Source organism: Pan paniscus, chromosome 8 (genome assembly GCF_029289425.2).
Source record: "Pan paniscus chromosome 8, NHGRI_mPanPan1-v2.0_pri, whole genome shotgun sequence".
Lineage (NCBI taxonomy): Eukaryota > Metazoa > Chordata > Mammalia > Primates > Hominidae > Pan > Pan paniscus.
Window position 1 is genome coordinate 65306905 of NC_073257.2, and position 26998 is coordinate 65333902.

The 26998-nt window shown below is 37.1% G+C and overlaps 2 long non-coding RNA genes across 4 annotated transcripts in view; one reads left to right on the plus strand and one right to left on the minus strand.

Moving 5' to 3' along the window:
* LOC134731066 (uncharacterized) overlaps window positions 1–12159 on the minus strand; it is a 57767-nt gene extending 45608 nt beyond the window's left edge. For 2 of the 3 annotated variants that reach the window (XR_010113137.1, XR_010113136.1), the window contains exons 1-2: window positions 11941–12159; window positions 4688–4824 (exon numbers count right to left, since the gene is read on the minus strand). This is a non-coding gene — a long non-coding RNA (uncharacterized LOC134731066). The remainder of the gene's footprint in view (window positions 1–4687; window positions 4825–11940) is intronic. The other variant, XR_010113138.1, reaches the window with a different exon arrangement.
* Window positions 1–26998, plus strand: part of LOC129393211 (uncharacterized) — a 212605-nt gene that overhangs the window by 173118 nt on the left and 12489 nt on the right. The gene's annotated exons all lie outside the window — the stretch shown is intronic.

The window sequence follows — 26998 nt, forward strand, 5'->3', positions numbered from 1 at the left end:
TACTTAAATCACATAGCTGGTAAGTAGTGAAACTAGAATTTGAGTCTAGAAAATCTAAATTCAGGTCTGGATTTATAACAGCTCTGTAATACTGCCTCTGTGTCTTCTCTTATCCTCTTGAAGCTAAAATTATAATTTCAGTGTTCAGTAAGCATACCACCACCTTTTTAGACAGACTTTTGTACACTATAAGAATAACATATCTAAACAATTCCAATAAAAAGAAAAGCCAAAACCTATTTATTTTCAATTAACTCTTTATTATCTATCAACTGACCATCAGTGGTATCAAGGTCTATTTTTTTCCCTTATCTGGACTGGGGCAGAGCCAATTTGGGGATGGTCAAATGAAACGGAATTCAAAGCAGTGTGACAGGTCTCTGAATTTATGTCTGCTATCAAATAATGGTAATTCTAGCATTAATACTATTGGATCAGGAACTATACTTAGAGTACAGTCAAATAATATATTTCAATAACTCTTTTCCACATGAATAAAGCAAAACCTGAGAATATTAAGTGACTTCACAAATTTGTGCAACTAGTAAGTAGGGGTTCCAATAATCAAATCTTATGCAGTATTCAATTACTTAATTCAACAAGTAGTTATTAAGAACCTATCAAACATCAAGGACATTTCTGTGTAAATAAAACTGACAAAATTTCTTGCCCTTTTAGAGTTTACATTTTATTGGAGATATATAAGTGGATAAGTTAAATATATTTTATGTCCACTAGCAATAAATTCTATGAAAAAAACATGTAAAATGGAAAATGAGAATAGGGAGAGTTTGAAGAAAGGTGGGATGGAGGTGTGCAGGTTACAATTTTAAATAAGCTGGTCATGAAAGTACTCGCCAAGAATTGAAGGAAGTGAGAGAATGAAGCTTGTGGGGGTCTCTGCCTATGATGGTTTATTTTGTGTGTAAACTTGGCTAGGGTATGGTGCCAAGTTGCTTTTTTAAACACCAGTCTAGATATTGTTGTGAAATTTGTGTTTCTTTTTAGATGTGATTAACTTTTAAATCAGTAGACGTTATGTAAAGCAGATTAACTTTCATAAAGTGGATGGACCTGAGCTAATCAGTTAAAGGCCTTTAGAGAAAAAGCTGTGCTCCCCTGAATAAGAAGGAATTCTGTCTCCAGACCGCAACATAGAAATTCTGCTTGTCTCCAACCTATGAACTTAAAGACTGCAGCATCAACTTTTTTTTAGAATTTCCAGCCTGTCCTATGAGCATCAGACTTTCCTGCCTTCCAAATGACTTGAGACATTTCCTTCAAATAAATCTCTTATCTATCTATCTATCTATCTATCCGTCTATCATCTCTCTATCCTAATGGTTCTGTTTTCTGTTTTTCAGAATCCTAATACAGTACTGCTATGGCCTGAAATATGTCCCTCAAAATTCATTTGTTGAAATTTAATGGCCAATGATGATAGTATTAAGAAGTGGGTTCTTTAGAAGGTGATTAAATCATGAGTGTAGGGCACTCATGGAAAGGGTTAAAGCCCATATAAAAGGGCTTGAGAGAGTGTGCTCACGGCCATCTTGGTGAGGTCTTCATCATACACCTAATGCTGACACCTTGAGCATGTGCTTCCCAGCCTCCAAAGCTGTATTATTTGTAAATTACCCAGTCTCAGGTATTTTTATAGCAGCACAAATGAACTAAGATATTTTATTCAATTGATTCACTCAATAATGTCTTATTTTTTTAGGTTTAATAGGTGTGAGTTGCCATATGAAGGACTTGTAATGCAATGTTGAACAAAAAAGTGACGGGAAACTTGACCACATGGATTTTCAAAATAACAATGAGGACAGACAGAATAAATAAGATAATCATAAAAGAATAAAATATTAAGACTGTGACAGGTGTTTGAAGGAAAGGAATTGGTGTCATTAGGGTAAAGGATAGATAGAGCTTGATCTAACCGTGGACAGTGGTTGAGCAGGGAAAGTTTCCCTTCAAAGTACAATCTGAGCTCATATCTGAAGGAAGAATAGAGCTAAATTAAGACTATTGAGAGCTAGGGTTTGGATCATGATGCTAAGACTCAGAAATAAAGTATGTTTCAGGTATAGAAATATGAGTAAAATATGATGATCAAATGATCATCTGTCATATGATAATCAAAATATATGCAAAAGTCATTGGCAGGAGGACGTATGATTTGAGAAGCAGAATGAAGGCATGTGTGTCTAAAACCAGAGGTCAAGGAGCAATGTGGTAGGAAATAGGATTTATAAGGGTGAATAAAGGCCAGACCAGGCAGGGTCAGTACCTTTATTGCTACTGACTTCTGATTGGGTAGTTGCTATGGGCCAAATGTTGGCATGCCCCCAAAATGTAACTTAACTGCCAATGTGTTAGTGTTAAGAGGAAGGGCCTTTAAGAGGTGAAGTCATGAGCAAAAAGCACTCAAGAATGGAATTAGTGCCCTTATAAAAGGAATACCAAGGAAACTGTTTGCTTCTTCTGCCCTCTTCCATCCTGTGAAGGCACTATTTTGGAAGCAGAGAGCACATCTGCGCTAGACACTGAAACTGCTGGCGCCTTGATCTTGAATCTCCCAGCATCCAAAACTGTGAGAAATACATTTCTGTTGCTTACAACTAACCCAGTCTAAGTATTTTATTGTAGCAGCAGGAATAGACTAAGACAGTAATCTACTAACATTTTCAGAATATGTTCACCTGTAGTTTTCTTATTTTATTTTCATACCATCCATGTGATACAGATAGTTTAAACTAGAGTTGACAGATGGAGTCACAGATTCAATTTAATGCCCAAGGTCCCAAAACAAGTTAATGTTGGAAGGGGGAACCAAATATTATGAATTCCAATGCTGGGTAAATTCTCCCAGGCCATGCTGAAAATGTAATTTGATTTCCAGATCTCTTCCTTCTTACTTGATTTTTGGCAATGATATTTGATTGTGCATCTAAAACCAAATAGCAAGTATACAAAATTGGTGTAGTTTTATAGACTAGAGATTTCAGACCCTTGTCTTTTTGTCTGGTACTTTGGGTTTAATATTAAACCACCATCAGTAGAAACTGCAGCAATTTTTACTGATATGCTCAAACCAAAATTTTTAAAATAATTATATATTTTTTCAGTTCTTGATTTTATTTTAAATTATTGTTGTATTTAATACAACTGTGAGACTCAAGGAGCTTGATTATTTATACTCTGTAACTGTGAATCTCTCTTTATATATCGATTTATGTAAATGTTCCAATGGGATTGCCTTCACACAATGTGATAAATTCCATATACATGAAATGTCTTCAAAAACTAAGAAATATTTGTGGGAATTCTATGAAAGTATTTAACGAGACCAACTTGTGCTGGTTCAATATTATCCTTCTGTGATAAAAATGATTCCAAACCTAAGCTCTAAGAATCATTCCTCTACAAGTCCAACATTATATGCTAGCCCCAGTTTAGCACGGGAGGTAGATTTATAGGGGAATTGTGTATGGCATTATAGAGATATTTCTCACTCACTTAGTATCAACTAGAAAGTTTTCCAAAATACAATCAATATTCATAAATGCTTACATACACAGTACACATTTGGCTCAATTGAATCCACATTCCCATCAAACACAGAATTCCCAGGATAAAATAAAGCAATAATACCAAGACCAATTACGCCATGGGGGCTTTAATATCTCAGAAAACTTTCAGACACTTATTTCTATAATTTAATAATTATTAACACGATTTAAAATTCATATATTCATATGGAGTATTTCTAAAAATAGCTTTAAATAGTATTCGTTCTTTAAATACATGTAATACTTTGTGTTAAAAAATAATAAAATGTATCTTTTACAAATCTCTAGCCCTTCTTTTGCTTAATAATATTTTCATAGGAACTATTTTATTTGAGGTGGTGCTTTGTGACTATTTTGTTCTACTTCCCTGTACTTTTTAATAGTACCTCTCAGCACTAATAAATAGCCTTTTCATTTGGTGTTTTTAAAGTTTGATATATAAAACCTTACAACAAATTCCAGTCCCAACCCACTCCTAATTATATCCCTAAATATTTCAATTTATTTGAATTTCTTGGAATGCTAGTTACATAATTCTGTGTGGCAAATAGGGGAATAGTCAGGAAAGTAACTCTTAATACCTGTTGTCCTATTTTTAAAGTGGTCTGTAACAGGTCTTAAGCCACAAGAAATGGAAATACCTTCATTCCATAGATAGAGACATGAGGGACTTAACAAAAACTTTTAACCAAAAGATTAAAAGAAAAAAAAGCAGAGATAGGCTAGTCATGGCAGTTTTATAAATGCTCTGTACTTAAACATGTTAATTAGAGATACATCAAAAGTGTTTTAGTATTAGCGAAGGGGTTATGAATGTATAGGTTAATGAAGACATAAAAACAGCTTGTAATAACAAAAAAGGGTGCAGTGAACATCTCTTTTCATAGGGGTATAGACAGCATTTTGGGAAATACACAGAAGATGCAATACTAAAAGTTTCATTGTTAGAGTATGTGGTTGCAGACATAAGCAGGAAGGAGAGCACCCCAGCACCCCACCCCAAGGAATGTCATGTGATCATCAGGTGATGATCAGGCAGTTGTTAAACTGTCTCTCTGAAATGATAATTTGTCACAGCTGGCCAGAGGAAGACAATATTCCAAGAGAGAGAATACCTGGAGTTGGTGATCAGCAGTTTCTGAATAAGATCTCAGCAGTTGGGCGAGCAGGCTCAAGCATGCATACTAAGCAGTAAAATGGCAAATGTATGACCTTCCTCTGGAAGCATTGGACTGGTACAGGAAAATTACCCCTAGAGAACACGTGCACAACCTCAGTAAATGCAATATGCATGCAGTCACCTTCCCAAGTGCTGACTGACACTGGGCTTGGGTCAGGTGAGCAATAGCCTGCCTCAAGGGAGGAGAAACGCAAATCCCAGAACCAAGCCAATTATAAAAATCCCAAGCCAAAGGCTGGATGGGGCACTTGTATCTCTCCAGTTACCAGCTTGGCCCTTCTTCAAAGTGCATGAAACAGCCTTTGCAAAAATCATAACTGACGAAATTATGACAGTGAAAGAGATCAGACCTAACCAACCCATCTTGCTTCTAACCTCTAAGTTGTCTTGGTTCATTCCTGGGCATAGGCCAAGCTACACTCGGGAAGGAATTTACAGATTAATCTCTGAAACAAAATTGATAATAGCCCTTTCCTGAAAAAAATAAAACCCCTTCTTGCTGGGGGATGAGCCTGACTTTGTGGGACTAACAAATTAGCTAGAAGATTAGAGGTTATGGTTTAGGGGCCATGCAGCCTCCAGCTGCAAAAGTCTGAACCTCTCCAAATTGCTCCTGGGACTAACATCACTGTTGTAAAACCTAAAATCAGTACTTAGGATACTTTGCAAGACCCTGCATTCTGATGCAGGAGATGACACCACCCAGACCAATAATCTGGCTCAACCAGTTCTGCAATCCCACCCAGGAACAGAAGTCAGCAAGACTAACTCACTTCAACGCCTTATGATTTCATTCTCAACCCAACCAATCAGCACTCCCTACTTCCCAAGTCAGTATCTGCTAAATTATCCTTAAAAACTCCAATCCCTGAGTTTTGGGGGAGACTGATTTGAGTAATGATAAAACCCTCGTCTCCCACACAGCTGGCTCTGTGTGAATTACTCTTTCTCCATTGCAATTACTCTGTCTTGATAAATTGGCTCTGTCTAGGCAGTGGGCCAGATGAACCCATTGGGTGGTTACATGTACTTTGCTTCCTTTTGCTCCTGCTCTAAAATTTGCCTCAGTCTCTCCCTCTGCCTTAAACCTATTTCTGCCCCTCGGCCAAATTCTTTCCTCCAAAGAAGTAAGGATTCAAGTTTGCTGCAGACTCGTATGGATTCGCTGCTGGTTACATCATCATTAAAATAAAAATTTAGTTTGTATTAAAATTTAAAACATCTGCTCTGTAGAAGACACTGTTAAGAGAATCAAAACACAAATGACAGATAGAAAAAAAATTTTTGCAAAATACATATCTCATAAAAAGAACTTGTGTTCAAAAATACAAAGAACATTTAAATCTGGCTCAAGTCTACAATACTAGCACTTTGGGAGGCCGAGGCAGGTGGATCACGAGGTCAGGAGATTGAGACCATCCTGGCTAACACGGTGAAACCCCATCTCTACTAAAAATACAAAATAATTAGCCGGGTGTGGTAGTGGGTGTCTATAGTCCCAGCTGCTCTGGAGGCTGAGGCAGGAGAATGGTGTGAACCCGGGAGGCGGAGCTTGCAGTGAGCCGAGTCGTGCCACTGCACTCCAGCCTGGAGGACAGAGCAAGACTCCATCTCAAAAAAAAAATAAAATTAAATCTCAACATTATGTAAACAAAAACTTCATTAAAAAGAGCAAAATATCTGAATAGACGGTTCATCAAAAAAGATGTAAAGAGAGCACACAAGCATGCAAATTTTTTTATCATTTGTCTTTAGATAATTACAAATTAAAACAACAAAAAGGTGCCACTGTACATTGAAAAGAATGTCTAAAATCCAAAAATTCTTATAATATCAATTGCTTACAGTCACTCTCATTCATTGCTGGTGAGAATGCAAAATACAATCACTTTGGAGGATAGTTTGGCAGTTTCGTACAAGGCTAAACATAGTTTGGCAGTTTCGTACAAGGCTAAACATAGTACTACCATGCAATACAGCAATCATGCTCTTAGGTATTTACCCAGTTGATTTGAAAATGTTTTTCTGGCTGGGCGGGGTGGCTCACGCCTCTAATCCCAGCACTTTGGGAGGTTGAGGCAGGCGGATAACGAGGTCAGGAGATCGAGACCATCCTGGCTAACATGGTGAAATCCTGTCTCTACTAAAAATACAAAAAATTAGCCAGGTGTAGTGGCATGTGCCTGTAGTCCCAGGTACTCAGTAGGCTGAGGCAGGAGAATCACTGGAACCCGGGAGGTGGAGGATGCAATGAGCCGAGATCGCATCACTGCACTCCAGCCTGGGTGACAGAGCGAGTCTCCATCGACCCCCTCCAAAAAAATGAAAGTGTTTTTCTGCACAAAAATATGCATATGGAGGTATACAGCAGCTTTTTTCCCCCCATGATCATTAAAAACTAAAAGCAACCAAGATGTATTTCAATAAGTGAATTTTTATAACACACTGTGGTATATCTGTAATGCCTGAGGTTCTTGCCTAGCCACACCAAAGAATTGGTGTGGTAGCTGACCACGGCGAGTGATAGAGACATGGACCGAGAGCGAGAAAAAACTGTAAGCTTTATTAAGCAGAGTGAAAGTACAAAGCTTCCACAGCATGGGAGGGGTCCTGAACGGGTAGCCACTGTTGGTTTTGGGTGATTGCCTTTTAAACTCTTTAAAGCGGGAGATACATGAGGTGGGAAGCTTGTTACAGGAGCCAGAAACAAAGGCAGTAAATTATTTTGTGACATGTCTTAGATTTTCAGGAAAACCGGAATTGCAACTTAGGTTTTATCTACTTTAGGACCTTGCAGCAGCATGGCAAAGGAGACAGGATCTTACAGGACTTTACAAAGTGTGTTTACAAGGAATCTGAATTGGGAGTATAGATAAAGTCCACTGGTCACAGAAAAATGGGCAGTTAACATTCCTTTATTTTAATTTCAGGGGCGGGGGGAAGGGAGAGAGGGAAAGAGGACACAGGGAAACTTACAGCAAATTTTTCACTGTTTATAGCTTTCTTGGGGAAGAAAACACATGCACAAATCCTGGTGTTAGGAATATTTTAAGGGTATATCTTCAATATTATTCATCCAGGACTGAAGTAAGTCCTGATGCAGGAAATGAGTGAGTTTCACAGCTTTCTGAGCCCCTACTTGACCCAGGAAGCCCAGCTGGCACCTCCTCTCAGTCCTGCCTCTAAACAGGACACCCCAACTGCTGTTGGGAACCGGGTGGCAGTCGTTCTGGCTACTTCCTGCTGGTTAGGGGTGAAGAAGGGGCCCTGCAGTTTGGTGTCCTCCAGAGGGGAATTTTCTAGGCTAATTGAGGGACCAGCGGGTTGATCCAGGGGTCCAGCGGGTTGATCCAGGGGTCCTCGGTAGAAGCCGTGAGCTGAGCTCATTTGAGGTTCCATTTGTAAGATAATTTGTAGCTTGATGGCTTTGATCCTGGAGGGAACAAATTTGACAAGAGGTTAAAAATGCAAGGCCCAAAGGTGAGTAATAGTAGGATGGCTGTCACAGGTCCTAGAAAGGGGAGGAGCCAAGGTATCCATTGGTTAAACATATTCCAGGGTCCTGAGTGTTCAAGCTCCTTTTTCCTACTTTCTATCTGTTCTTTTATTTCTTTGACCTTTTCAATAATGGTTCCCAACCGGTTAACAAAATAGCAACATGAACTGGGAGTTAGAGTGCAGGGGAATGCAGAAGAAGGCATCTTTGAGGTCCAAAACAGTGAACCATTCTTCCTCTGGTATTTGAGAGAGCAGTGTATAAGGGTTGGGTACAGCAGGATATAAATGAATTACTGCCTCACTGATGATTCTGAGGTCTTGCCCTAGTCTCCACTGGCCATTTGGTTTTTGTATGCCTAGGACTGGGGAGTTGCAATGACTGCTGCATTTTCTTACTAATCCTTGAGTTTTTAAATGTCTGACAATATCCTGTAATCCTTTGAGAGCTTCAGGCCTTAAGGGATATTGCCCTTGATAAGGAAAAGTGGTGGAGTCTTTTAGCCTGATTTGAACTGGATGGGTATTCTTTGCCCTTCCGAATTGTCCTTCCAAGGCCCAGACTTCAGAATTGATTCCTTCTTCAAGGAAGGGACAACAAATGGGTAATTTGTTCCCCATATTCATGTAGATAATAGCCCCAACTTTGGCTAATATGTCCCTCCCTAATAAGGGTGGGACTTTCGGGCATAACAAGAAAGGCATGTGAAAAGAACAAAGTCTCCTAATTGCAGCTGAGGAGGCGAGAGAAATACCTGGTTTCAGACTGTCCTAAGATTCCTTGGATAGCAACGGACTTTGAGGACAGTCATCCTGGGCAGGAGATTAAAACTGAGAAGGCTGCACCAGTGTCCAGGAGGAAGTCCACTTTGGCCCTCAATGGTCAAACTTACCTGGGGCTCTGTGAGGTTGATGGCATGAGTGGGTGCTTGCCCCAGGCACCCTCAGTCCTGTTGCTGAATCATCTGGTTGGGTGCTTCTGTCCTAGAGGGTCTTCATCCTCTGGGGCAGTGTGCCTTCCAGTGATTGCCTTGGCATATTGGACATGGGCAAGGGGGCAGTTTGTTTCTGGTTGGACAATCTTTCTTAAAGTGTCCTTGGAAACCGCAACGATAACAAGCCCTACTAGGCAATTGGCCTGCTCCTCTTTTGGTTCCCTGTGAGCCACCAAGGTCTGCCTGTCTGAGTGCCATGACTAAGGCTGCAGTCTTTCTCTTATCTCGCTTTTCCTTTTTGGCCTGTTCCTCTTGGTCCCTGTTATAGAACACCAAGGTTGCCAGGTTTAGTAATGCCTCCAAATTTTGTTCTGGGTCTAAAGCAGACTTTTGGAGTTTTCTCCTAATATCGGCTGCTGCTTGGGTGATAAATTTATCCTTTAGAATAAGTTGGCCTTCCAGGGAATCTGGAGTTAGGGAGGTATGCTTTCTTAGGGCCTCCCTTAGCCTTTCTAGAAAAGTGGAGGAGTTTTCCTCTGTTCCCTGTATAATTGGGGATAGCGTTGAGTAGTTCATAGGCTTGTTCCTAGTCTTCCTTAACCCTTCTAAAATGCAAGTTAGCAAATGCCTGTGGCTCCAATCTCCATGATCTGAGTCAGTATCCTAATGAAGGTCTACAGTGGGGTCTGCCTGTTGCCCTGTGAGGAATTTTTCCCTCTCCTCCAGGGCCATTCAATTGTTTACCTGGCTAAGTTAGCACAGATCCCCAAATTGCTGGGCTGCTGTTAAAGCTGCTTCCTTTTCAGTAGGACTTCAGGTCTGATCAAGAAGTAACATGATATTTCTCCATGTTAGATCAAAGGACGGCCCTAATCTTTGCAGGACATCTATATAGCTATCAGGATCACCTGAGAATTTTCCCAAATCTGCCTTGATTTGTTTTAAATCCGAGAGTTAGAAAGGGACATGCAGGTGAATGGGCCTAAATTTTCTTCCTACTGTTTATAAGGGACATAGTTTGGGTGTCTGGCTCGTGGAGTTTACATTTTCTTTCCAGTGTGCCTTTAACACTTTGGTGGGGCCGGATGGAAGAGAGTCAGTGGGGGAGGAGAGTGAGGCTGAGGGAAGAGGCCCTGAGTATGGAGGTAATTGTGGGCCTCTGTCATTTGGGCAAAGCTTGCAGGCTTGGCACAGGGCAGTATTGTCACGAAGGGCAAAGAAAGCCTGTACGTAAGGGACTTCACTCCATTTACCTTCCTGTTTACAGAAAATCTAGTTGTAGAAGGATGTTATAATTAATATTTCCCTCAGGGGGCCAAGTTTCTCCATTTTGTAAGGAATACTGTGGCCAGGCAGTGGTACAGAAGAAAATCAGTGGCTTCTTTTTTAAGGTTTCAGGGTCGAGTTTGTCCTAATTATTCAGGATACATCTTAAGGAAGTGTCCGGTTTTGAAGGTGTGGTACCCATATGGAATTTTAACACAGGGATGCCTACACCTCTAGTTAGTCCTCGGACTCGTCTTCCCTTAGGGCGTCCCCTAAGTGTCAGGTCCATTTATGCTCAAAGCTCATGGCCGCTTTTCCTGAGCTCTCCATCTACCGGATTTAACCATGCTTACCGGTGGGATGGAAACTTCCCTTGCCCCTGCCGTGCGCCCACTGACCACTAAATGGGGCACAAGGACTGTTTGATTTATTGTGGTCCTTCTGCCAATGTGTCCTACCTGTTCCAGAGTGGCAAGTCCTGGGTCTGGGGTGCCACTGATGCTTGCATACTAAGGCCCAATTTATGAGAGCCTGGCCATGGGAATCTGAATTAGTGATAGGAGGCTTAATTAGCTTAAAGGTGGTGGTGGATGTCCTCTTGGCCAGGACCAAGAGAACAGCTGCTGTACTTTAGCCCTCTGTCTCCACTTGCCATCAAAGGAGTAAGCCCCTCTCTTAAGGTGGTACCAGTATCCTGTGTCCCAACTGACTATATTTTCTTCCATCCAATACCAATTATTGAATGGTTGAAACAGCAATTCAATGGCTCTAAGACCCGTGCCTATGCACCACAGATTGTACTCGAGAGGCCCCAAGGAAGGGGAAAGCTTATTTGGGGAGCAATGGAGAAAATGCCCTAAGCCTTCTACTATCCACATGAAAATTACAGACCTGTCTTTAAATTGTCCTGATGTGGGGGACCATACACTATGGTGGGGAACTGGCCCTTCAAAATAGTCATCAGATGGTGACACCTGTCTAAACCCTGGAGGGCACCATGAACAGGGATCTTCTGGGCACCACCCCAAGAATTTAAGACTTCTAAACAGGAAATCTTGATCCTGCCTAGAGGGAATAATTTTGCTTTCAAGGTGAGGAAAGAAGTTTAACTGGCAGACAATAGGGCCCAGGAAACGGGAGTCAGATGTGGCTGTCTCATGCCCAGTAATCCATGCAGGGGGAGCCTCTGGCGGGGCCATGGTCTCAACCAAGATATCTGGGAGACCAAGACGTCTGCTGATCACTCCCAGGTGTACTTCGGGACCACCATGAAAAGCAAAAGAGTTAGAACTGGTTCTGGACAAACCAATGCTCCTGACCCCAAAGGGTTGGGGGTTGTTAGCCCTTTCCAAGACAGCCTGACACCTGTGTCTTTAGTCTGGTCGCTGTGCTGTTCATCTTTAAGTGGCCGACAGGTGCCCAATATTTAGCCTCCTAATTCTAAGGAAGGACAGGACAGAATAGCAAGTGAAAGAGGTCCAATTGTACTCACTGCGTGATGATCTAGATACCTTTTCTGGAGTCTCCTGTCTGGCTCGCCAAGATGTAACACCTGAGGTTCTTGCCAAGCCACACCAAAGAATTGGTGTTGAAGCTGACCACAGTGAGTGAAAGAGACATGGACTGAGAGTGAGAAAAAGCTGCAGGCTTTACTGAGCAGAGTGAAAGTACAAAGCTTCCACAGTGTGGAAACAGTCCTGAATGGGTAGCCACTGTTGGTTTTGGGTGATTGCCTTTTAAACTCTTTAAGGCGGGAGATACGTGAGGCAGGAAGCTTGTTACAGGAGCGAGATCAACAAAGGCAGTAAATTATTTTGTGATGTGTCTTAGATTTTGAGGAAAACCGGAATTGCAACTTAGGTTTTATCTACTTTAGGACCTTACAGCAGCATGGCAAAGGAGACAGGATCTCACAGGACTTTACAAAGTATGTTTACAAGGAATTGGAATTGGGAGTATAGATAAGGTCCACTGGTCACAGAAAAACAGGCAGTTAACATTCCTTTTACTGTAGTTTCAGGGGCGGGGGAAGGGAGAGAGGGAGAGAGGACACAGGGAAACTTACAGCAAATTTTTCACTGTTTATAGCTTTCTTGGGGAAGAAAACACATGCACAAATCCTGGTGTTAGGAATATTTTAAGCATATATCTTCAGTATTATTCGTCCAGGACTGAAGTAAGTCCTGATGCAGGAAATGAGTGAGTTTCACAGCTTTCTGAGCCCCTACTCAACCCAGGAAGCCCAGCTGGCACCTCCTCTCACATCCATACCATTGATTATGATTCAACAATAAAAAGAGGAAATAGGCCACAAAAAGACGTGAATAGATTATAAACGCATATTGAAGCCAATCTGAAGAAGCTACATACTTTACTATTAAACTATGACATTTTGGACATGGCAAAACTATAGAAATAGTAAAAAGATTAGTATTTTTCTAGGAGTTCTAGGAGAGGGGCAGTGGACTGAATAGGTGAAACATAGGAGATTTTTTTTCTAGAGTGGTAAAGCTAATCTGTATGATAATATAATGGTGTATAAACAACCCTATATATTTTCAAACTGTAGAACTTTACAACACAATGTAGGAGCCTTGATGGATGCAAATTTTAAAAGTAATTTCTGGTTAGGCACAGTGGCTCACGTCTATAACCCCAGCACTTTCGGACATCAAGGTGGATGGATCACCTGAGGTCAGGAGTTCAAGGCCAGCCTGAGCAATCTGGTGAAATCCTGTCTCTAATAAAAATACAAAAATTAGCCTGGTGTGGTGTTGGGCGTCTGTAATCCCAGCTACTTGTTAGGCTGAGGCAGGAGAGTCGCTTGAACCCAGGAGGTAGAGATTGCAGTGAGCCAAGATCATGCCATTGCACTCCAGCCTGGGTAACAGACTGAGACTCTGTCTCAAAAAAAAAAAAAAAAGTAATTTCTGAGATTGGGATATTTTAGTGCGGAACGCAGGAGTGACAACACAGTCTCCTTCTGTTCAACATGTATGAAACAATCTCACTGAAGAAGGTGCTGGGGGTATGGTGTCAATCTAAGTAACTGGAAATGAGTATCATGTGTCAGATTAAAGGCTAAAGAAATCATATGAACACTGTAAGTATTAAACTGTGTTCCATGGGGATACAGATTCACAATTCTGAAACCATTATATATAGTTCAGTTGTAGCATATATATATATATGTATGCTATAATCATATATGTAAGATATATAATTATTCAATTACGACACATATATACTGCAATGATATAATTATATATGTGAACATATATGCATATATAATTACATATTATATACATACATATAATTATATATGTACATATAATATATACAATTATATATAATTGTAATATATAATACATATAATATATAAAATATATTCAACTATAGCACATATATAATATGTATAATTATATGTGCTATGATTGAACAATTAAATACATAAATGGTGAACTGTGAGAGCCAGGTTTCTCATTCTTGGAATGTTAGTTTATAGGTAAGCATTTAGTAGAAGCTAGAATGATTCATGTGATAATATAATTTTTAGAGTTAGGGGCCCACAAATAAACTCATATTTAGTTCAATAGAGATAGTTTCACATAGACATGTTTATCGATATGTATGCATACATGGGTTAGTAGTCATACATATGTTTCCTTGCTCTGTCAGTTGAGAACCCCAAAGGCAATGACATTCCAGTATCAGTGACCACACCAAGTGCCTAAATCTTGGTTTTTAATATTATTCTTAAAAAAAGGAAGGAGGGAATCTGGAGAGAAGTGGCTGATTCCAGGACTGAGAAAGAAAAGTTATTTAAGATGACCTTGAAAGAAGAAAGTGCTCAAATAAAAAATGAGCTCATAATAATGAGAGTGTGTCAAAGGAACACAGGAGCCAACTAAAAGAGCTATCAATGGCCAAAGCTGAAACAGTTTCAGCAACAAAATATGTAATTGTACTATTCGATTATAAACAAAAGTATAAAATGAATATCCATGAGTCCATACTGATATAAATAATTGAATAAATAAATAAATGGAAGAGAAGAGGCAAATTTGTGCAGAAGAATTACAAATAACTTATGTAGACATTATGCTGCATTAGTATTAAGTGTGGGCTGCTTGTAGTGACCTCTTTCCAATGAGTACAGTAAGGAAAAGATATAAAAAAGAATAACTATTCAGTGGAGAAACATGACAAACTACCTCAAGCAGGTGATCAAGGTCAACGTAGACAGTGATGTCATGTAAATATTATGAACCATTTGTATATGATGGAATTGGTAATTTATCTCGGTCATCTTCTTCTCAAAAACCCATAACCCTAAAGTAATGGTGAGAAAAATCAACAGACAAATGTCACGTGAAGAATATTTTATAAAATACATGACCATGATTCTTCATAGCTATCAATGTAATCAAAAACAGGAAAGGCCTGAAAAACCTCACAGTCAAGAGAAGACAAAGAACACACAATGGCTAAATGTAATGTGGTATCTGAGATGAGATTCTGAAACAGCAACAAAAAAATATTAGGTAAAAAATAAGAAAATGTGAATGAAGTATGGATTTCAGTTAATAATAATGTGTCAGTATTGGTTCATTAGCTATAACATGTACTGCAGTAATGGAAGATGTAATGATAGGGAAAAGTGGATATGGAGAATGTGAGAACTCTGTACTATCTTTGCAATTTTTTGGTAAATCTAAAATTGCTCTACAATGAAAAGGTTTTATATTAATATAAAAAATGAGCTAGGACCTGAAGAATAAAAAGAACACAGAATATTCTAGGTAAATTTTTTTCAGGCAGAGAAAATAATAAGAATAAAGTATCTTGGATGAGTGTAGTGTAGCGAATTCAAATAATAGAAATAAAATTAATTGGTCTGGAAAGATGGAAGTAATATAAGTATCTCCAGGTATGTAGATGATTATGAAGAACTTCGCATATTTAACCAAACCACTGCAAACTTGCATGATGTTGCCATTTCTTAACATTCATTATGGGATCTGTTGTCATAACAGACAAAACTCTAGATTCTTGATTTTATATTTTAAGTTAATAGCACCCGAAAGTTTGATGACTCAATAAGCTATATTTGTTATGCCAGAACGAACAGATGGTATAATGCTTCAAAAACATGATGGTTCACTTAGACAGCATTCCCTGATGGCATAATTCATATTTCAATAATTTAGCAAGTTAATTGAGGAATAACTCAGAATTAACTATTTAGAAAATAAAATTAGCATCCAAATTGACACAGCAAAGTAAATCCTAAAAGAAATGAAATGCAGTGGCTGAGAGGATCATAAAAAATGCTAACAAATGGGATTATGTAGCAGCTTTGCAGTTTCCTGTTATTTGGCAAGGAAAACCTAGAGGGCCATTTTTACGTCTGGGTCTAATAGTAGATATATAAAATTACATGGATCAAGAAGTAGGAAATAGCATAAATGTTTGATTCAACTCATTGTAAATAATTCTCTTCATTTTCTAAAGAATAGTAAAATTTTTATGTAATTTTAAACAAGTATAGCCTGGTATCATTGGGTAATGTGTCACAAATAAAAATTAATATTATTCTCAACAACTTTTAGTCTAATTTCATGTGTTTTCTAGAATTGACATAACACGACTTGAACTCCTGATTTAATGCATCTTATGGTCTTGCTTATGGTTGTTCACAAGTTAATTTATTTGAAAACATGTGCTAAATAAAAATTCTGAAAAGGCAGAAGATGTGATTTGTAGAGTCTGAGAATAATATGACATGCTTACAAGCCAACAAGATATTCTTCTGAGCTGGTACATATGTTTTATTAGGTTACTGCAGTAAAATACATTTTTTCTTTGTAATTTTGTGCATTTAGTGAGATTATATAATTCATTCATTTCTATTTTTTTCCTAGTATTTTAAGTATTTCACTTTTTATGTATAGGTTCATATTGACATAAGAAGTAATAGTGGAATTCCATTTCTTTTTCCTACATTATTGTTCAGCTGCCTCATCACCATTTACTGAGCAATTCATACATTCAAATAACCATGTAATGCTTCCTTTATTATGTAATCAGTGCCCCTCTCCCATGTCTTTTCATCTGTCCAAGCACCACTTAGTTAAAGCCTTTAAACTTCAGTTCCTTTATTGTGATAACCCAATGAAGTGATCACTATTTTTATAATGTTCTTACAGATGAAGCAAATGAGGTATAGAAATAATAATTAATATATCCAAATTCATAACATACAAAGTGATGATAAACTAATTACTATTATCTCTTGAATATTAGTCATTAGTACATTAGAACATTTTTAGATATTGGAGTTTCTCTCTAACTTAATTTTTAGATATCGGAGTTTCTCTCTAATTTCTAGTTTATTTTGTTTATTTATATGACAACCACTTATCTGTCACCAGAAACTATTCTAAGCAACTTACAAATATTAACTTACAGCAGTCTTATGAAATCTACATTAATTTTATTTCTAGTTACTATGGGGACACTGAGGCATAGGGAGGTGAAAAAGTTTTCCGAAGGTCATGCATTCAAACTCAGAGAGGTAGACTATAGTCTGTGCTTTTAACTATTATGTTCTGTTGCCTCTGATCCTTTGATTTGTCCAAATAATCAAGGTAATTTATATATCTAAAGAAGACGAAATAAGAGACATCTTACTTATAATGCAGAGTAGTTATACTCTTCATAAATATCACAACATAAGAATTTGCAAGGCCAGGAGTGGTGGCTCACATACTTGTAATCCCAGCACTCTGGGAGACCAAAGCAGGAGGATCGCTTGAGCCCAGGAGTTTGAGACCAGCCTGGGTAGCATACTGAGGCCCCATTTCTACAAAAAATTTTAAAAATTAGCTGGGTATGGTGGCATGTGCTTGAAGTCCCAGATACTCCAGAGGCTAAGGTGGGAGGATCACTTGAGCCTGGGAGGTGGAAGCGTGAGCCGTTATCATGACACTGTACTCCAGCCTGGGCAACAGAACAAGGCCTTTGCTCTGAAAATAAAAAATATGCACGATAACTAAAGACATTGGTATAAATTTCTAAAAATGATATACCTATATGTCAGCAATAATTAATTATTAAAATGCAATGAATAAGTACTCTAATAGAGGAATTTAAAGCATCATAAGATAGAAAAAGTAAAAGAAAGGATCTAGAAAGAGATAAAACATATGTAAAGCATGGAAGCCTGCTTTTTTCGTTCAAAGATAATTATATGCGAAATTAAAATTTATGTTTCCTCTCTTTTTTTCTCCAAGCCTGAATTAGATCTTGTATGGCTTGAAATGGAAAGATGTTCTGTAAGAAAAAAGAAAAACATTTTAGATAGCATAGTCTCCTGCAAGGGGATTCTCTCTAGATTAAAGTGATTTTCCCACTACTAGTTTAGATACGGAAATCTATTTTTCTTTGAAGGGGTGCATGCAGCTGTCTCCTGAAGGTTATACACTATCCAGAGGATCTTTTGGTTTTCCATATTCAGATGTTTGGTTCAACACAGACCAACCCTCTTCTATATAATAAGGAGACACAAAGGTTAATGCTCATGTATCTCATGTGTTTCTATTTATTTATTTATTTAGAGAAGGAGTTTCGCTCTTGTTGCCCAGGCTGGAGTGCAATGGCATGGTCTTGGCTCACTGCAACCTCCACCTCCCGGATTCAAGTGATTCTCTTGCCTCAGCCTCCTGAGTATCTGGCATTACAGATGCCCACTACCACGCCCGGCTAATTTTTTGTATTTTTAATAGAGATGAGGTTTCACCATGTTGGCCAGGCTGGTCTCAAACTGTGGACCTCAGGTGGTGCACCCGCCCTGGCCTCCCAAAGTGCTGGGACTATAGGCGTGAGCCACCACACGCAGCCCCCCATGTGTTTCTTTAAAGCTAAGTCTTCTCCAAGAACTGAAGGTCTGGAATGACAATGACTAAGACTGAATACTTAAAATAGTAATTTTACATATAATGTCTGTAAATGTAAATACATATTTACAGGGGGAGATTGTTAGCTAATCAACCAGTCTGATTCCTCTTCTTCCCGAGTATGAAATGGGACGATGTTTTCCAGTGTCTCTTATGTAAGCTGTGGCCACTTGCCTGGGTGATATATACCCTTACGAACCTCTGTTTTGTCTATCTAGCGTGGAGACAAATCTCAGAGCTATGTTATGAGCTATGAATTGAGGATAATGAAATCACAGGATAAAATGACCCTGGGTCCCTAATACACACATGGAGGAGAACTGCTCACCACTAATGGACACCTATTTAGAATTTAGGGAGTCAGAATGAAATTTTTATTATGTTAAATTACTGACTCCTCGGAGTCTGTTGGAGCAGCCAGAGTTACTTTCAGGGGTAGATTCTCTCATATCTAATTTCATATTATACTATGTTATGAATCAAGAAACTTAAGGTCAGGCGTTAATGAGCTGCTCATCAATGTTCTATGTGGGAAATCTGATATTTGTAGCTAGATTTTCTGAATCCAAATTTTTGATGTTTTTTCCTATGCCAAATTGTCAAATGTTGGTTTCGAATATGTTTAAAAGCTCAGGTCCTAGGGCCAGAGAAGCAGTATTTAAATAATGATTCTAACCATTACTAAGTGTATGAGCTTTCAATTATTTAACTTTTCAAGCCTCCATTTCTCTATTTGGGGATAATAATAGCTTTCAGCATATGTTGTGAGAATTAAGAAATATACTTCAAGTAAAAGCTTATTAGAATGATTGAACATAATGCCAATAAATAGTGAAATAATAGCAGTCCCTTTGGTGCTTAATGATGAGTTTTCTAATGTTGAAAAATTTGGGAACTTACCCTCTCTTCCTTTCCCTATGAATACATTCTCTTTTCTTCTGTTTTTAGTCCCAGATTTTTGTATAAATAATCAGTTTTCAAACTTGGTACTATCAAAAGTTTTCTAATATTAGTACTAGCTCTTTGTATAAATAATTAGTTTCCAAACGGCACAAAATTATCTACTGAGCTTTTATTTTCTAAGAAACAGACACATTACACTAAAAAATAATCTCAAATTATAAATAATATACATAAACTTACAGAGTAAAAATGAAAATTTTCCTTTTGTTTCTCATTATAAGAATTTGCTATCATAATGCTAATAACCGAAGTATATCATGATATATATACAGTGTGTATGTTTTTATTTTTATTGAATTTTTTATTTGACTTTAAATGTATATAAATATAAATTTAAAAATTCACAAATTGTAACAGTCCAGTTTTTTCTTATTAAAGCAATCTCAGCGAAATTTTAAGTTTTTTTAGATCAATTCATTATTTACAAGACATTTTACCAAACAAAAAATGTATATGTATATATAATAATTACATGTATGGATATATAGTTGCATATTATAATGATTAATTAAATGTTGTTTATAGAATATTAAAATGTATAATTACATACATTTTGTAGATATAATCATGCATATTTCCAGTAAGATAAAATATTAAAACAAAATAAATACACCCTGTATATATAATTTTATTGTTTAGTAGGAAGTCTTGTTATAGTAAGGAGATAATGTGGAAAACATTAAAAACTTAAAAAGAACTGTATATGTTATGCTTAAATTGCTTAAATTAAGGAAGGGCTGCAAACTGCAGACTTAAAATTTTGAGCTGATGTTTTCATCAAGGTAATTGAAGTTCTACCTGCTGTTAATGCCTAAGTGTTAACACAACCACATCAAAATAAAATACAATAAAGAGAGAGTAAGGGTGAGAAGTCTGGGGATGAGTTTGAGAAAAGTAACAAAGCATCCCCAGAGTGTAGTGTTTGTGAGCTTTCACCGTGGCATACCATGGCCAGGGCCACAAAGTGCAGAAGGTGATGCCATAGCCCAAATGTCACTTCGGATACTTGCAAAATAGTGCCTGTGTGGCTCTGTAAGCAAATAAATATGCAAATAATGAGCTGTATCATTGGTTTCAATTAACATATGAAGCTTGCATTAGATGATGAGGAAGAGATTATTTTAAAGCAGTGAAGAAAACAACTAGATTACATTATGCTAAAAGGAGATATTATTGCTCTGGTATAAAATGTCCCCAACTGTTATAGAAATGATCAATGAAGTGAGAAATTGTTGAGGAGGCAATGCAGTTTTTGTTTGCTTGTTTGCTTAAGGTGTCCTTTGTTGCAAATAGAGTTCATTCTAAAACATTTGTTTCTATTGTTTTGATTAAATTTATATCATCAGATCACAATAAATGCTGTTATTTTATTTTATTATTTGTTTTAAGTATAGTCATAGGACTGGTTTTGGGGTTGGAAATCCTTTAAAGTGAGAATGTTGATCCATTATGCTGGAGTACTTCTTAGGTTCCCCAGATCTCCAAAATATTACTTACTGGGCCATGTGTGTAAATACGTAAGATATTTGGTATATACTCATTACTTCCCTTGTCCTACCTGAGTGGGAAGGAACCTCAGGGTTAGGAGATGGTAGAACTCATTTTTCCTGTGTGTTAAATTTGTGAATTACCCTGTATTTTGCTGATCCTTAAAAAGATTAACCCAATCAAAAGATTTAACATGGTTGAAAGTAAGATCAATGAACAAACCTCAACCTTGACTGGTTCTCACTCTACATACTACAAGGAATGACTGCTAACAATTTGAAACACTTATCAATATTTTTTTCTATGCCTTTTTATACATACATACTTGGTGTATAAATGTGTGCATATGCATATTAATACATATATACATATTTTGTAACTATTATTACATCATATATTGTTATGCAACCTACATTATTTTATGATATATTTTAAAGGTATTTCTGTCGTAAATGTAAGTCTATGCCATTCTATTTTTACTTCTGATGTAGATTTCATATCATGTAACCAGTCCCTTTTTAATGGGAATCTAAGTTGTTTCTGTATTTTTACTATTTCAAACAATGCTATAAAGAGTAGTTTTTGGGCTTGGTGTAGTGGCTCATGCCTGTAATACTAGCACTTTGGGAGGCCGAGGGGGGCGGATAACTTGAGGCCAGGAGTTTGAGACCAGCCTGGCCAACATGTCAAAACCCCTTCTCTACTAAAACAACAGAAATTAGCCCAGGCATGGTGGCACATGCCTGTAATCCCAGATATTCAGGAGGCTGAGGCATGAGAATCGTTGTGCCCAGGAGGCAGAGGTTGCAGTAAGAGGAGATCCTGCCATTGCACTCCAGCCTGAGTGACAAAGGGAAACTGTCTCACAAAAAAAAAAAAAAGAAATTGTTTTTCATTGGCAAATATATGAGTATTCCTATAGTATAAAATCCTAGATATAGTAGAATTGTTAGATTATAGGTCATACATGCATTTCACATTTTGAAAAATGGAATAAATTGCCTTCCAAAGAGTGGTATTTATTTACACATATAGTTATCAGTGCTAGATTTTAAATATATTTTAAATGTGTACAAATCTAATTGCAAAAAAGGGAAATAACATGTTATTAATTTGAAGAAACATATTAGAAATTAATCCTTTGTGTTTAGTATTTTCAAATAATTTTGCTAGTGGTTGTTTACTTTTGAAATTTATTTTATTTTATTTGTTATAAATATCTGGACTATATAACAGCTGCTCCATTTTACATTCCCACCAGCAATGTATGTGGGTTTTAATTTCCCCCCAACCTTACTAACACTTGTATTATCCTTTTCCCCCCCATTGTAGCCATCCTACTAGTTGTAAAGTGGTATTTTGGTGGTTTGATTTGCATTTTTTCTAATGATTAATGATGTTGGGCATATTTTTATGTGCTTATTTTCCATTTGCATATCTTGTTTGGAGAGATGTCTATTTAAATCAGTTACTCAATTTTTAATTGGGTTACTTATCTTATTATTTTTTAGTTTTAAATATTTTTATATATCTGGATATATGTCCCTTATTAGATATATGATTTACAAATATTTTTTGAAATAGTTGTGAAGAATTGGTGTTGTTTCTCCTTCAAACATTTTAAAGGATTTGCCAGTGAAGACATCACCTTGCAGCCTTTTCTTTGTGGGAAGATATTTTAAGCTTTTCCCGTTCACCTTGTTGGTGTATAATAGGACTAGACTCCTGTTCTAGTGTCTTGGAGGTAGCTGAACTCATGAGACCTAACACTGGGAAGATGAGATCTGCAGCAGTTTAGTAGTCAGATAGACCCACATGCTGAGGGAAAAGGACATCTCACATCATGCAGGACCACATGGGGGTTACATTCAGGAATAGAGTAAGCAACCAGCAGCTGTAGTATCAATAGGGTGAGATGCTCCCTGGCTTCCAAGAGAGGATGGGATTGGCTTGCTTGAACAATTCCACAGGCCAGAAGGGAACCAAAACTCAGCACTCAGGAATAAGCAGGAACTGTGCCTGCCTCTTTGATAGTGAAGGTTGTTGGGCCAGGGGCTTTATCTCCAGGAGTAGAGTGAGGAGGGAAGTTGTAGTTATGTCATTGAAGGCTCTCCAGATTTTACCAAATATCAAGGAAGCACATAGTATTGAGCCTTAATTTTAAACCTTACACTACAGAAGTTTTGGTTACTAATTCATTTCTCTTATGTGTGACAGGTCTTTACAGAAATTCCATTTGTTCTTGCATCCTTTTGGGTGATTTGGGCTTTTCTAGGATATTGTCTGTTTCATCTGTTTATCTAATTTGTTGTCAATTTTTTTCATAGTATTCTCTCATCATTGTTTTTATTTCTGTAAGTTTTACAGTAATAACCCCTCATTAATTTCTGATTTTTGTAATCCAATCCTTCTCTCTCTCTCTTTTGCCCCTTTTTTTATGGCCCGTGTAGCTAAAGGTATGTCATTCTGTTGATTGTTTCAGAGAACTACTTTTCGGTTTCATTGTTTTCCTCTATTATTTTAATATTCTGTATTTTACTTATTTCTGCTTTTATATTTCTTTCTTTGCTTTGCTTTCACTGTGTTTACTTAGCGAACATGTTTCCAGTTTCTTAAAGTGGAAGTTGGTTTTTTTTTTTTGAGATCTTTCTTCTTTCTTAATATAGACTTTCACAAAAATAAGTTTTCTATTGGTACAGCTTTTTAAAAATATTCTACAAGTTTAATATGTTGTATTTTATTTTTTCTAAAGTATATTCTAACTTCTCTAATAATTTATTCTGTGACCCATTAGTTATTTAGAATTGTGTTGTTTAATTTTCATGTTGACAGTCTTTTTCTGTGAGTACTGTGAATATGTCATTGCACTGTCTTCTGGCCTTCATGGTTTCTAACAACTTAAATTCCAAAAGTGTTTCTCTCCCCAAATACATTTTAAATGTTTGCAATCATCTGGATTTGAAGAGGGTTATTTACTGGAGCACGGGCTAGTGACCAGCTTGAAAAGCATTTCATTTGGTTACACAGTGGTGCAAATTGATGTTTTGAGCTGCCTTGGATGAGCTGCCCTGGATGAGCTTCTAATTAGTGGGCAGGCCTGTGATACCTAAATCGCCACATCTTTCTTTGTGCCAGAAGATGAATATGCTATTTTATGTAGTTCCCAAATGTATTCGAAATGCTATTTTATTTAGTTCTAAAGTCTTTATTCCCTGGCTCCTAATATGAATAACGAATAAATCAATACATCTAAAATAAGCAAATGTGTATCATTCTGTGTTTTGCACTGACTTAGCTTTGTTAATTGTGAATTATTAAATGAAAATGAGAAATGTTTTAAAAGTACAATAACTTTAATATTAAAACCAGGGTTCTTTTTTCTTTTTTTATGTAAGCTACATCTAGAGAATAAAATTAGGTTTAATCCCTATGTTTATTATTACATTTTTACTTTAAAAATGGTAAAAATTCAAATCACTTTGTGAAACAATCATGTTAGAATCATAGCACTGCAGAGTTATTAAAGCTATAAAACCCTTAGGAGCAAGTGATAAGAAAGGAGTGTCATCAGGTAATGAATTATTTCTTTACAAAATATCCTAAATTGTCTTTAGAAAGGAGGGCTTCAATATAGGTTTTCAATTTAAGGAGCGTGGCTTTTTTTTTTTTTTATAGTGACTTAAGATGTACTTGTTTTTAAGTCTCTCTTAGAACATTTGTTTATTTATTATGCAACTCTAGAAAATGTTTATTTCTGGGGAATGAATGAAATGGCCTATATTTTATTCATAACTATGTCAGTACAGCAATCTCTAGGGTATTTGGAAAATGATATGATAGCAGTAATAAACCATAGCATTTTAGTCATCAAATGAACAGAATCTTGCTGTATCCTGATTGAACAGTGATACATAATAAAACTTTTTTAACATTTGAATTTCACAATAATGTCACCTGAACACTAGATTATTAAGTTAAACTGGAGTCTGTTTTTATCTTCTTGTAAATGAGGTCACTTCTTTGGAAGCGACAATTTATGTTTTATAGCCTCTTACTAGGTTTGTGACCTTGAACAACTTGTAGAACAAGGAATCTCTAGAATAAAAGGAATTTTAAAGGTTATTCACAGAATGCATAAATCCTCTTTCTTGAGAACCCCTACAGAGTAGTCATTTTGTTTCTACTTAAATATTTTCAATAACAGGGAACTTACTATGACCAAATGAACTCAAACTGTTTTCAGACAACTCTAAGTAGTAAGAATTCTCTTTGTTCATTTTGTTCCTTTTATTGTTTCCTTAACATTGGAAGAGGTGATAACAATAGGTGCCTATTTAAGGACAAAATATATATTGTATAAAAAAATAAAATGTACACAGTGAAGCTGGGATACAACTGTGAAATACTCTAATTGCATACAGTGTAATAAACAACATTGTTTTTCACAAATATTTGCCTCTATTCTCCGGGGAACAATTACACTTCATCACCCATTTATATTAGTCTTGGCCATCTGACTTGTTTTGGCCTATGGAATACGAATTGAAGTGACAGGTGTCACTTTGGGGAAGAATCTTTGAGAGCTAACACATGGTTCTATGTTCCCTTTTCCTGCTGTCCTGATGACCAGCAATGCTTCAGATAGAATGCTCCCACATGCTGGATCCTGGAATGAAGACAATATGGAGTCCAGCTCTAGTTGATTCCAAATGCGGCTGTCACATAATTCTCTGAAATTTTTGGTGTTGTAACAAAAAAAATTATGCTTTTTAGATAATTTTTTGCAGACTTCTCATCACTGTGAGGAGACTCTCTTTTCCTTAGTCCCTATATGAACTTGATCTTCTGCATTGAAGAAGACAGGAAAGTTCACCTTTTTGTGCTGGCCACATAATATTTCGATAACTATATTATAGGGTCAAGTGGGTGTTTATTGGATGAATTGAGTAATTTTTCTCTAAATAGTGATATTTTATGATATTATTTTGATAAAAATTCATTTGGACTTGTTATACTCTTTTTGTAACTGAAGAGGTACAAATAAGGCTAACCTTCAGGTCTGTGTTGAAAACACGGCAATATGTGGTTCCACAATAAGGGAGCAGAACTCAGCACGGTGAGGTTAAATAACTTCCGCAGAATAAATTAGAGACACTTGGAACTGGAGATTCTACTAAAGTGACAAGACTTTAGAATTCACTACAGTTCTTATAGGACAAATATGAGATGGCTGAAAACAGCATGTCTCAACTGTCCTCAGATGAATTAACCATCCTCACCATTCATCAGATGACTTAACAGCATCTGAGGAACTCTTAAGTCTCTAGGGCTAATGTTGTGATTGGACCTCCTGCCTATTAACATATTCCAGTAATAGTGTCAACAAAATATCTTTTGCACCATTTTGGCTTGAAGGAAGTTCAATACTAGAGAATGATGTCAACAAAATTCCGAAGACATCGATCGCATAAAGACAACTTAATTGATGAAACAGCTGAGAGTACATGTAAAGATGTTGCATGGGAGCCCATCTTCCTCAGGAACCCCAGAGAAGATCTAAGCTTGATGTAAATTGATTTCAAAGGGTAGGAGTAAGAGGTGGGACTAATAACAATGAGATTAACTGAAACTCTGTGAGCAAGGTAGCTGTGTGCTTTAGCTACCTTATATAGTCTCCCTTTTCCTCCTTTCTTTATGCAGCCTGGCCCTTGCATTAAAAGCAACATAGCAAAAACAAACACAAACAGATGAAAAAGAACAAGAGTCCTTCTCATTAAAGAAATTTAAATAACCTCTTTGAAAGAACTAGGGATATTAGCTTGGGTGTTGCCATCTTAGAGTAAATAGCTCCTCAGGTGGTGCCTGGGGTGGTAGGAGCCAGCTGACTTGTCAGTTGTCTTCCTGATCTTGCACCTAAGGTAAGCCTCCCTGTGCAGGAGAACCCTCGCATGTGTACTTGGACATTCCCTCAAGCTTTTCCATTCAGGGAAGAGATGTACAAGGGAAACAAAACCACTTATACCACAGCAAGCGAAACACAAATCAGATACCTAGAATAATCTTTTTTTAATTTCCTTTATAACATGAAAACAATGTAAGATCTTCAGGCATACAAGAAAGATCAAGGTTAAAATAAAACAG